At 36.7% G+C, this 13,775-nt stretch overlaps 1 non-coding gene across 1 annotated transcript; it reads left to right on the top strand.

The window, feature by feature from the left end:
* The first annotated feature begins 8,132 nt into the window (after positions 1–8,132).
* On the top strand, positions 8,133–8,239 carry LOC128294411 (small nucleolar RNA R71). Its single transcript, XR_008284723.1, has one exon. It is a non-coding gene; the product is annotated as a small nucleolar RNA R71 (small nucleolar RNA).
* Positions 8,240–13,775: the final 5,536 nt, after the last annotated feature.

Below are 13,775 nucleotides of genomic sequence, written 5' to 3'. Positions count from 1 at the left end.
ACCCCGAAATCCCCTGTTCTGTTTTAGGAAAATCACTATAATTTGTACAAAAATGGTTACAAGATAAAATTTATATGCTTAGACTCCTTAATGAGTCTAGTTTCAAATAAAATCAAATATAACATACTTTTAATTCTGTACAATGAGAATTTTGATTCGTAGTGAAGACTGGTCAGGTTAGTCAAACAGTGAAACAGGGGAAACTTTAAGAAAAATCTGGTATTGATTGGCCAAACCTAAAATTCTGAAAAATTTATGGATCGAAGATATACAAGTCTATATTCAGGGAAAATTAACGGCAAGTGATTTGGAGCCTTGTAGCTCCGGTTATAAATAATTTAGTGACCATTGCTCAGGAAAACAGTTTGTAGTGAATATGTGATTTTTGTTGTAAACATGGATAAAACTTGTTTTAGTTGCTCATAAGCTATTGATTAAACCCATACTTGAATTCTAATTTGTGATATTGTAAAATGATATATGAGTGTTAGATGGATCTTTGATATTAAAATTTGTGAAATTGTAAGTTTATGAGTATTCAAATATGAAATGATAGTATGGCGTGAAATTGAATTATTCATTGGAAAATGATTGATGTAGATTCGGCCAAGACCAAGTCTGTACATGATAGTATATGTGGTATGTGAAGTATATTTGAATAATTTTGATGTGAATACATGAAAATTTATATTTTGGTTTAAGATTTTACGCGATGAATGTGAATGTGTATAAATATGAGATAAGGTCTAATGGCCGATGTGATGAATGTGAAAGTGTATATATATGTGATATATATGTGATAAGGCCTAATGGCCGATGTGATGAATGTGAAAGTGTATATATATGTGATAAGGCCTAATGGCCGATGTGATGAATGTGAAAGTGTATATATGTGATAAGGCCTAATGGCCGATGTGATGAATGTGAAGAATGTGAAAGTGTATTTATGTGATAGGGCCGAGTGGCCAACGTGATGGATGTGAAAGTGTATAAATGTGATAAGTCCCGAAGGGCATTTGTGTCAGACTATATCCGGGTTAAAACCCCGCAGGCCTTATGCGAGAATATTATCACTGATTAAAGACCGTAGGCTTCGTGCTCGTACTATATCCGAGCTCTAATGACCCGATGACTACGTGTGGAGATTTTGTCCGGTAAGCCCGAACTAAAGGTTTTGGTGAAGATTCAAGTAAAGCGTAAGATTATGCGACTTCACAAAGACAATTAGTAATAAATACGTTCAATGCGTTAAGTTGGTCGGTATGTATTTGAGATTATATTTAAGTTTGATTTAGACTAAATCACAAGGTCGTTATGTGATGCACATGTGAGTAAAGCAATAAGACTGTTCTATGATTATTGTGCATTTGGTCAATATGGAAAGTCGTAAAAATATGTAATGTACCTATGATCATAAGAGGTCACCATCAAGTGAGAATTTATCCGCCTATTACATATGATGAGACGTGCATATTCGGAAAAGGGATGGTATGCCCAAGGAAGAGTGAAATAAAAATACGAACAACTATGTTATAATTTGATTGTTATCTGTTGACACTGCTTGAAACTTACTAAGCATTGTAATGCTTACTCCGTACTTTGTTTCCTCTGCTTTATAGATCTCATTTGGAAGCTACAGTGCTCGGGATCGTCAAGAACTAGTCACATTATCACCATCCACTGTTTGGTATCGCTACGCTTTTGGAATATCTTATGGCATGTATATAATAGACTAGTAGTGAAAGGATATTTTGGTTAATGTATAGGACTACCTTTTGTTGTAGGTCATGTACCTTTCGGTTTTGTGTAAATTTGGATAGCCATGCGAAAATGGCTTAAGTATACTTTGATCATAGCATTATAATCATTTTGTATGTCGATCAATCGAGAGGTATGGAAATGTTGGTAACGGTTAGTCATGGGAATGGTTATTCATGATCACTTTTGGTATATGTATGACAAACTCTAGTTGATCCATGGAGGATCATGAAATAGGTAAAGTTTACCTTAAAAATAGATGCTGGCAAGCAGCAGTGATGTGGAGGTGAAAAATCTCGAAAAATAGTAGGAATGGAATTAAATAGCGAATAAATTATGTAATCGAACCTGGATGAATCTATTTTCATGGAAAGTAACAAACGTTCATATGAACAGTATATTATGAGATGTTAAAGTTTTAGTGAGACAGGCCAGAACGGTTTCTGGATCCCCGATCTTACTTTGGAAATTCATTATAAATTAGCCAGAGACATTTAGAAGTCATACCATATATGTATAGATTCCTTTTTGAGTCTAGTTTCTACAGAAACAAACGGCATCAGTATTGAAGCCCTGTACAGGGAGATATCCAAATCGTAATGCATGAAGGTCAGTGTAGTCGCACCCTGTAACCGGGAGGCTTTAACTAATAAACTGTACTAATTGGCCTGACCAAAATTCTAGAAAAAATCTGTAGATGGATATATGAGTCTAGTTTCGGGAAAAGTTTCAAACTGATTTTCGAGTTGTGGAACTCAAGTTATGATTTTAAAGTGACAGTGACGCAGTCAGCCACCGTCTGGAAAATTTTTAAATGGACCGTGAGAGTAAATGAATTAAGTCGGTTAGCACCTCGTGTTCGACTCCGGCAATGGTCTCGGGTACGGGGTGTTACAGAAAAGGTTAGAATCGAGATTGAAGTGAAAAATTACCTAACTAGAAAAAGTAATTAAACATCAATTGAGTATAAGTGAGCTTCTTCTCAGAAGATGGAATTTAGATATTGCAGCTCAACAATACCGAATTACTACTAATATGTAAGTATGAATGTTTTTTTTTAAGAACAAGTCAAATATTTAATAGAATAAAACATAGCTAAGCAAGTATTCCAACTCAAATCTCGTCAAAAATAGGGATCAAATTAATTTAGGGGATTTCAACAATAATGAGTTATGGGTTAATATTAGGGGTAAATCAATGAATGGTTTGTTAGGCTCAAAGGGGGTGCACTAAGGGTTAATTGTGAAGGTAGGCTTTTATGGAGTGAGTGAAACCTAAGTGCCTTTATCATCTTGACATATCAAATCAAATGGTGTAGTCTTGACATGCATAATCAAGTAAGTTCTAGAATAACAATTCAATACTGACGCACTCATAATGAAAGTGAGCATGAAAGAAATAATGCTCAAGATCTCACAAAAATTATGGCTTTTTGATGTTTAAACTTATGAATTCCAACTCAAGATAACACCTAAACTTGAGAGAAACAACCTATAAAATTTTAAATTAAAAAGTCAACTTATCATGATTGATTCTCTAATATCTTAAAGTTTAAGCAATCAATGCATGAATGCCTAAGTTTTAATTGAAGACATATCAATAAAAATCATAAATTAATCAAAATTCATTCTAATCATGATGATATGAAAGACCCCCCATACTTAAGATGTACATTGCCCTCAATGTACAAAGATAGATATATTGAAAAAGATAGATATATAATCATAAGATATGGAGAGAAGTGAAACTTCCTGAATGATGAATGAACTCCTTGAATTGGGGTTATGGAGAATAATTGGCCAAAGCAATGATGAGGGTGAAAGAGGATACTCCAGTGGTGGTAGAGGTTGAGTTCCACAAATGCTGCGCCAAAAGAATATTATATCTCAAGTTGGCTATGGTCGTGGTCGAGCAGAGCATGGCAATCGTGGAGAACCTTTCCCAGTGGAGTTTCAAGTCCCTAAGTAATAGTGAGCTTTGGAGCTCTTTATAACTATGATAGAATCAGGAACTCTTTTAGGAAATATAGAAGGAAGAATAATTACTCGTAATGAATTAGCCAAAATTAAAAATTGTAAAATAATATTTATTAAACTTAATAAAAATAAGCTTAAAGAAAAATAAAAAGTAGTCTTAAATTAAAAAAAATAAAAACATAAAATAATAAATAAAACTTTTTAAACATCTTCATCGCTAGATGATTCGCGAGGTGGGGGTGGCGATGAGATATGGAAGTGCTGACAAATCTGCTATAGAGTAGCATCAATATTACCGAAGCACTGAAAAGATTGTTGCTCGAATCGAGAAAGGCATCAGAGTTGTCAGCGTATGAAACTGCCGCATGAACAGGACAAGAGAGGGGTGTTGGCTGAGTCAGTTGATCCTCGTGACGTAATCAGGAATGTCCTCTGTGTCCTCCTCTCAGTGGACTGGGCAAGGCGGTACTGAGGAGGGTATGTGCCACATTGTTTCTTTATCATCCTCATACGTAGCATGCTCGAGATGCTCTGTAGGGACATCTGGCCTATGAGAGTGAGGGAGGATGATTGGGCTATTGTGTTGAGGAGCACGAAGTGCCGAGCCGATCGAGTCACATAGGGCCCGATAGAGATGATCCCTCTCCTGTGCTGCTTCGTCTGGTGGTGAATGGCGAAGGCAATAAAGTAGGCGAGGTTGATGACATGCTCGTTTGCCATACTCTATAAAAAATAGGCATCGTGAGTGGTGACGACGCCGGTGCTCTCTCGTCTCCCTATCAGAGTGTGAGCCAAGATGGCGTGTAGATACCTCAAGAAAGTAGGGAGAGCCGATGCCTTGGAGCGACTAGGATCGTAGGTGGCTGGGGCAGGGATGAGGTCCCACCAACATTTTGAGGGGGAGTAGTGGATGTGGCGGTGGAGGGTGTTGACGTCATTGTCATCCATAAACTCCTCTGTGTATAGCCTTAGTGCAATCTCGAACTCGAGTACGCTCAATTGGTGTACTAGAGCACCGAGGAGAAACTGCACTATTCCAGGATCGTCGAAGTTGGTCATGACGGTCTGAAGATGGAATATCAAGCAGAGTTCCAATGTAAACTCGAGATACGTCAGCTCGACGATCTCAAAGAAGGGCCCTTACGAGTCAGTTGTTAGAAGGTCTCGGACCGCGTCAGCCATTTGAATCTGCTCGAGTGTGGCCCAGTCAATGCAGTAGCCCACACTTAAAGTTCGAGCCCGTAGTATCTGATATAATTCCACTTGGGGTCCCAAGGGAACCTGGAGGAATGGGTGCCTAATCTCTGTGGTAGGAACCGAAGATGACACTGCTCCTTTCCTCTTTTTTGAGGCCGAAGATGACATTGTACCTGCATTGAAAAATCAAAGTTCAATCAATATGCCCCAAGAATAGTATGGATAATCAAGGCTTATATATTAATAGATAAAACTTAAAACAATTAAACCAAATATATCAAGTTATGAAAATAGCACTTATGAAAATAATCTTTCGGGAATATCTAATTAGTGGATGCATGTGTGTAAGCATAAATTTCATGGAAACAAGAAAAATGGAAGAGTGTAGCATAATGTGGTAACCAAAATGACATAATTCTTATAAAGAGCAAAAGTATTCCATTATTATAACTATGAATATTCAAAAATAGTTCAATATAGCAAAGGAATCATGAAATAAGCAATACATTTAGAGAAAATAGAGAGAAAAGAGTAAACAAACACAAAAAGAAAAAACTTAGGGTGTCGAAATCGCTGTTGTAGACGGCGCACGGGCGTGGGGGGTAGGGTATGTGGAGTTGCAGCGGCTAGGGTTAGGGATTTTTTTGGGGAGGGAGATGATGAATAGTGAGGGGTTTTTATAGATTTTGGGGCACTCTAATTTTTTTCCCGTGTGTTTCGCAAATTTTGAATTTGGGCATGTCTGACAGTCGCCCCACGCCCGTGTTGGTCGGGCGTGTGAGTGTACATGGCCGTGTCGCATGGTCGTGTTTGGCTTCGTTCACTTCTCCCACGCCCGTGTACATAGGTCCACTCCCGTGTTCATTTTGACAATGTCAACCACGGGTGGTGGGCACGGGCGTGTCTAACGCCCATGTTCCATTCTCAATTTCAACCATGGTTTTAAAGCACGGGCGTGTTTAATTCCCGTGTTGTTTTGGCAGTTTCACCCACGGTCATGTCGCACGACTGTGGCGACTTATCACATTCCGTGTTGGGAAAATTTTGGCCTGTTTTCACACGGCCTAAGGCATGCCTGTGTGGGCTTTAGAAAGCCTACGTTCTATGATTCAGTTAGTACATTAGATGTTAAAAACTAAAATTTAAAGAAATTAATTTTGTTAGTGCTCGGGTTGCCTCCGGAGAAGTGCTTATTTATAGTCTAAGCTCAGCTTACTTCTCTAGTGCGTGATCATGGTGAATCGAGGAGTTTACACTCCTTATCCCTGCCATCAATTTTATCAACAAAAAGTTTAAGATGAGTACCATTCACCTTGAATGTGCCAAATTTTGAGTGATTTACCTTGACCGTACCGTATGGAAAAATACTAATTACCGTAAGAGAGGTTTCTTCATTTGGTTTAGAAGTGACGATTCGAGGATCTACTGCATCTAGTAGTACTTTGTCTCCAACTTTAAGTTGATTTTTGAAGGAATTAAGCTCCTCATGGCATGGTTTTGGTTTATCATGTTTTCTCAGTTTATGTGCCCACCATTCATCTAACTCCTCAATTTGTAGCCTCCGCTCTTCATAGATAGGTCCTTTGTTGTTGTTTGAACACAGCTCATATGCATTCTTCGTAACTGTTTCCTGCATAAAGGGTTTCACCACATGATCAGTACTAGTAGAATGATTTATACAACCACCTTCAATTTTCAATGTATTACTCAAATTATGAGCTTGAAGGGTGACTGTTTCGTCTCCCACACGAAGTGTGAGTTCACCTGTGCCAACATCAATAATGGTTCTAGCAGTCGCTAAAAAGGGTCGTCCTAAAATTAAAGGTGTGTCACTATCCTTTGCCATGTCTAAAACAACAAAGTCTACTGGGTATATAAATTTATCGATCTTAACAAGAACATCTTCAATGATACCCCTAGGAAATCTAATGGTTTTATCAGCCAATTGAATGCTCATCCTAGTTTGTTTGGGTTTCCCAAGACCTAGCTGTTTAAACATTTTATAAGACATAACATTAATGCTTGCCCCTTAGGCAGCCAATGCATTATGAACATCTAAACTACCAATTAAACAAGGAATCGTAAAACTCCCTGGATCTTTCAATTTGTTAGATAGCTTATTATGTAATATGGCTGAGCAGACTGCATTCAGTTTCACATGCGGCGCCTCATCCAACTTTCGTTTATTTGTTAAAAGCTCTTTTAAGAATTTGACTACATTTGGCATCTGCGAAAAGATTTCAATAAACGATAAGTTTATATGTAATTTCTTTCAAAGTTTAAGGAATTTACCAAATTGTTCATCTGATTAGTCTTTCCTTGTCACATTAGGGTATGTCACACGAGGTTTATATTCTGTACTCACCGGCTTTGGGCCATTTTGGCCTACCTCATTCTTACCTTTGCTTGCCACTGTTTCTGGCCTTGGTTTTACAACTAACCCTTCCTCATCTTGAATGGCAATCTCGTTAAGTTGCTCTCTTGGGTTAGATTCAGTGTTGCTTGGCAGGCTACCTTGTGGTCGTTCGAAAATTAACTTAGCAAGCTGTCCAAATCTGAGTTTCGAGCCCCTGGATTGATGCTTGTTGATTTTTGATTGTTGTCTCAGTATTCTGAAAACGAGTTTCTAACAGTGAGATGAATTTGGTTAGCATCTCCTCAAGGTTCGGCTTCTTTTCTTACTGGTAAGGTGGTTGTTGAAAACCTGGAGGATGTTGTGGCCTTTGATTTCCTTGACTTCCCTACGAGAAATTGGGATGGTTTCTCCAACCTGCATTATAAGTGTTACTATATGGGTTATTTTAGGATCTAGAGTTATTGTTATCCATATATTAGACTTGTTCCTCCACGATGCTAGGGTTGAAGGGTTGATATTCTGTGCATGCTCCTCCTCCATTCAAATTGCACCTCATCACTGGATGTACCTGAGTAGAACCACACAAACCGTCAATCTTTTTATGTAAGAGTTCTACTTGATTAGATAGCATAGTAACCGCATTGAGGTTGAAAACACCAGCTGTTTTCATCGGCTTTATTCTCATAACTTGCCACTGATAGTAATTTAGTGACATCTCCTCAATAAATTCGTAAGCCGCCTCAGGTGTCTTATTATTGATAGTTCTTCCAGCGACTGCATCAATCATCTGCTGAGTCGAAGGATTCAGGCCATTATCGAATGTTTGAACCTGTAGCCAAAGCGGTAACCCATGGTGAGGGCACCTTCTCAAAAGGTCCTTGTATCTCTCTCATGAATCGTAGAGTGTTTCTAAATCCATCTGCACAAAAGAAGAGATATCATTACGTAATTTGGCTGTTTTAACCGGTGGAAAATATTTTAATAAAAAAATTTTGGTCATTTGTTCCCAAGTAGTGATTGACCCTCGTGGTAACGAGTTCAACCATTATTTAGGCTTACTCCTTAACGAAAAGGGAAACAACCGAAGGCGAATGGCATCATAAAAAACGCCATTAATTTTAAAGGTATCGCAAAATTCTAGGAAATTTACCAAGTGAGCGTTGGGATCCTCATCCTGCAAACCATCCAACTGAACAAAGTGTTGTATCATTTGAATTGTGTTAGGTTTCAGTTCAAAATTATTTGCAGCAATAGCAGGTCTAACTATACTTGACTCAGTTACTGTTAAATTAGGTTTAGCATAATCATACATAGTGCATGGAGCAAGATTCTGATTTACTGGATCAACAGCAATCGCAGGAGGTAGTGGATTTTCTTGGTTTTCATCCATCTCCTCGGTTGTGGTTGAAGTATCGTCCTCTTGCTCGTCCTTTGTGTATCTTAGGCTTCACCTTATTTCTTTTTGGTTTCTGTGAACTGTGCGGTCAATCTCACCGTCAAAAAGTAGTGGTCCTGACGGGCTTCTTCTGGTCATAAAGTAGAAAAACCTGTCAGAAGGAAATAAATGAAGAATTAGAAAATAAAATAAAAATTTAAATTGCAATAGAAGTAAAATGGCTAAAGTAATAAAAATCGAGTGTTCCTAAATATCCTAGTTCCCCGGCAACGGCGCCAAAAACTTGGCACGTGATATTCGTAATAGGTTTTAAATATTTACAAGTGAAACATTCTTGAGACTAACTTATTATCACGATTAAGGCAAGTGTACCTATCGAACAATAGTATAGTTCAGCAAGACCAGATTGTCGAACCCAAAGGAACTACGAGTACTAGTGCTTACTTTCTTTTTATTATCTAGCCTAAAATTTAAGAGGTTTGGTTGTCTAAACTAATTACTAACTAAGAATGCACAGAAAGAAAACTTGGGAAAATTTGATAGATGGAGACAATACCTAAGGACAAATCCACCTAGACTTCACTTGTTATTTTGACTCTAAATCAAATGATTTATTCATTCGATTTAAACCGTAGAAATCCCTAAGTTATATTATTATCCCTCTCAAGGCTAATAATGTCTAACCCTAGGTTGAATAATTGAAATCTCTTTCTAATTAACGCCCTAGAATTGCATTAACTCGATCTATGGATTCCCTTATTAGGTTTCACCCTAATCCGGGAAAATCTTGTCACCCTATCTCTAGACGCGCAATCAACTCCACTTAATTATGACAAATATACTCTTAGACAGGGTCTATTCCTCCTCTAAATAAGAGCTTAACTTGAATCAATATCCTGGAATATCAAAACAAGAATTAAGAACACATAATTAAGAACAAGTCAAATATGTATCATAAAATTCAGCTAATAATAACAAGATCTGTCTTAGGTTTCATTCACCTTAGGTATTTAGGGGTGTAACACCCCTATCCCGTAGCCGTCGCCAGAATAGGTAAGGGGCATTACCGAACTTGTAACTCATATCAGAACAGTAAAATTTTGAACTTTTTCTTGAAATAAAGATCATTCATTTAAATAAGTACTAAGCACAGCCAGGGATAAAATTCAAACTTCTCTAAGTAAACATTCAAAAGATACCATTTTCGCATGGCTTATATACATTAACCAAAAATATTCTTCCGCCACTAGTCTATTCTATACATGCCATAAAATAACTCAAAACATAACAAGAATAAGCAAAGGATAGTGATAGTGTGACTAGTTCTTGACGATCCCCGAGCCTCGTAGCTCAAGTGAGATCTATAAAACAGAGAAAAAAAGTAAACGGAGTAAGCATTACAATGCTTAGTAAGTTTTAAACAGTGTCAACAGATAACAATCAAATTATAACATCGTTGTTCGTATTTATATTTCACTCTTCCTTCGGGCATACCATCCCTTTACCGAATATGCACATCTCATCACATACAATAGGCAGATAAACTTTCACATAAAAGTGAGCTCATGTGACATAGATATACTGCAAAATTTCACATAACCTCTCACACTGATCCGATGTCACATAATCATTGGAATAGTCTCATAGATTGCTCACGTATGCATCACATAACTACCTTATGATTTAGTTCAAATCAAGCTCAGATATAAACTTGGAATACATACCTGTTTAACCTTTCGCATTGAATATATTTATAAGCAATTCTTATTACGAAGTCTTATAGCTTTAACCTCTACTCGGATTATCGGCGAGACCTTTAGCTCGCATTTAAATCTCCACACGAAGTTATCGGGTCTTACCCGGACAAAATCTCCACACGTAGTCATCGGGTCTTACCCGGTCATAATCTCCACACGTAGTCATCGGTTCTTACCCGGAATATATTTCCAAGTTTCATGTACATTTAATCACATGTTACAACATTCACATCGACTGTCATATTTGTAATTCATTTGCCTCATCAAATATCTAATAATACACACCTTTCACATTTGGTCGTTCGGCCACAATATACGCACATCACCTACATATTTCACACTAGCCATTCGTCTTTACCACATATACATACCTCATACATATTTCGCACTAGCCATTCGGCTTTACCACATATACATATCTCATACATATTTCACATTAGCCATTCGGCCTTATCACATATATGCATGTTCATATTCATCATATTGGCCATTCGGCCTTATCACATATATGCATGTTCATATTCATCATATTGGCCATTCGGCCTTATCACACATATGCATGCTCATATTCATCACATTGTCCATTCGTCCTTATCACACATATGCATGCTCACATTCATCACATTGGCCATTCGGCCTTATCACACATATGCATGCTCACATTCATTACAGTGGCCATTCGGCCTTATCACATATATGCATGTTCACATTCATCACATAAAATCCTAAATCAAAATATAAATTTTCATGTATTCACATCACAATTATCCAAATATACTTCACATACCACATATACTATCATGTATACACTTTGTCTTGGCCGAATCTACATCAATCATTTTCTAATGAATAATTCAATTTCACGCCATACTCTCATTTCATATTCGAATACTCATAAACTTACAATTTCACAAATTTTAATATCAAATATCCATCTAACACTCATATATCATTTTACAATATCACGATTTAGAATTCACGTATGGGTTTAATCAATAGCTTATGAGCAACTGAAACAAGTTTTATCCATGTTTACAACAAAATCACATATTCACTACGAGCTGTTTTCCTGAGCAATAGTCACTAAATTATTTATAAATGGAGCTACAAAACTCCAAATCACTTTCCGTTAATTTTCCCTGAATATAGATTTGTATATCTTCCATCCATAAAATTTCCAGAATTTTAGGTTTGGCCAATCAATACCAGATTTTTCTTAAAGTTTCCCCTGTTTCACTGTTTGACTAATTTGACCACTCTTCACTACGAATCAAATTTTTCATTGTACAGAATTAAAAATGTGTTCTATTTGATTTCATTTGAAACTAGACTCATTAAGGAGTCTAAGAATATAAATTTTATCTTATAACCATTTTTGTACAAATTATAATGATTTTCTAAATACAGAATAGGGGATTTCGGAGTCATTCTGACACTGTCCCACACAACTTTAAATATCTCTTTATAGGAAATTTCTTTGTTTACACGGTCTCTTTTATAAGAAACTAGACTAACTAAGCTTTGATTACATATTTTATTCAGCCCATAATTCCACACCAACAATTTATAGTGATTTTCTAAAATCACGTTACTGCTGCTGTCCAAAGCAAATTATTACAATTTGCTCTTAAATTTCCAAGTCCAAACACTTATGAACTTACCATTTGAGTTTAAGACATATCATGGCCACATCATATCTTATTAAATCAACTCATTATGTCCTATTATGATTGAATTTACTCAACATTTAATCACTTAAAACTTACCTTGGAAGTTGCCGAATGATTACAACGGCTATTCGATCACTTTTTCCTTCCCTTTATCGGATTTAGTTCCCCTTTCCTCTTGAGCTTAATTTAACAAATAAATTGATTTAATCATTTGAACATCAAAAAGAGAAACTCAAGGTACTTAACCCATATATACATTAGACATTAGAGTCATATATATATAAAATCATGAATCAACTCAACATATTAGCCCACACTCTCTTTTAGCCGATTATCTAAGCCAAGATAAAAGCATCAATATGCTTGCCTCTAACCGAATACATGCAACACCAATCTGTCTCATGTGGCCGAATATGCATGTCTATGTTGAAGCCAATATATGCTTAATACTTCCTACAAATATGGTTACTTGTATTGACTACATACCATTTTGTTTCAAATTCAAAACTCGGCTCATACACATATATGCATTAGTAATCAAATACTAACATTTGCACTTCACCTTACTACCATTTCTCATCCAAATAACATGAGCAACAACCATTTTTCTCTTCTACTTCCTACCATGGCTGAATGCATCAAGACACCATACAATTTCAATTTTGGTCATGGTTTAAACAAAGAATTTAAGGTCTAACTCAAAAAAAAAAAAATGCTAAAAAGAAAATCCAAGAGTCATCAATCCACCATCACATGTATCATTACAAAGCTTCACATTTAGCATGCAAATGACATCAACACAAATCCACCTTAGCCGAATCTTAGCTCATCTTCATCACATAGCAAAGATTTAAACCATGGGCTAGGTAGAACTCAAGCTAACAACTAAAAACATGCATGAATCTCATGGAACAACATCAAACATACCTCCTCCTAAAACACCAACCAACCGAACATGAAGCAAGAAGACTCCTTTCTTCTTCCTTTGATTTTTCGGTCAAGAAGAAAAAGGAGGATGAAGCCTTTTTCTTTTTTTTTTCTTTTAGGTACGGCACAATGGGGGAACAACCACACACATTTTTTTTTTTGTTTCTCCTACTACTAACACTAATATTTTATTGCCCATGTTCTTTATTTTATTATTCCTAACATAAAGCATTAACCCAACATGTTTATGACATGTTTTAGCCATAACATTTTGTCCACCCTCATGCTCATGGCCGGCCACTACTAATTAGGGGGGGAAATTGACATGCAAGTCCACCCTTTTGATTTCATGCACTAATTGATCCTTATAGATTAACCTATCACATTCCAAAAGTGTCACACATAAGTCCTATTGACTAAATTCACATGCAATTTACTAAATCGAAGCTTAAAACTTTCACACATTCATATTCACATATTCCAGACAATAAATATCACATTCAAATGCTTCGGTGACTCGGTTTAGCGGTCCCGAAACCACTTTCCGACTAGGGTCACTTTAGGGGTGTCACAAGGGGTTTAGTTCATACTTATGAAATAAAACATCTCAAAAGCATAAAGATAACTAAACATAAGAAAACCCAAAACTCCTGAAGGAACTTGAAGGGAGATCTCTAGTCTTGATGATGAATACGGCTCTTGAGATGGATCAATCGGCTTTCCTTGAGTAATTACTTG

Source organism: Gossypium arboreum, chromosome 6 (assembly GCF_025698485.1).
Source record: "Gossypium arboreum isolate Shixiya-1 chromosome 6, ASM2569848v2, whole genome shotgun sequence".
Taxonomy (NCBI): Eukaryota; Viridiplantae; Streptophyta; class Magnoliopsida; order Malvales; family Malvaceae; genus Gossypium; species Gossypium arboreum.
The sequence above is the reverse complement of the archived record's forward strand: the minus strand, read 5'-3'. Positions and strand labels throughout refer to the sequence as shown.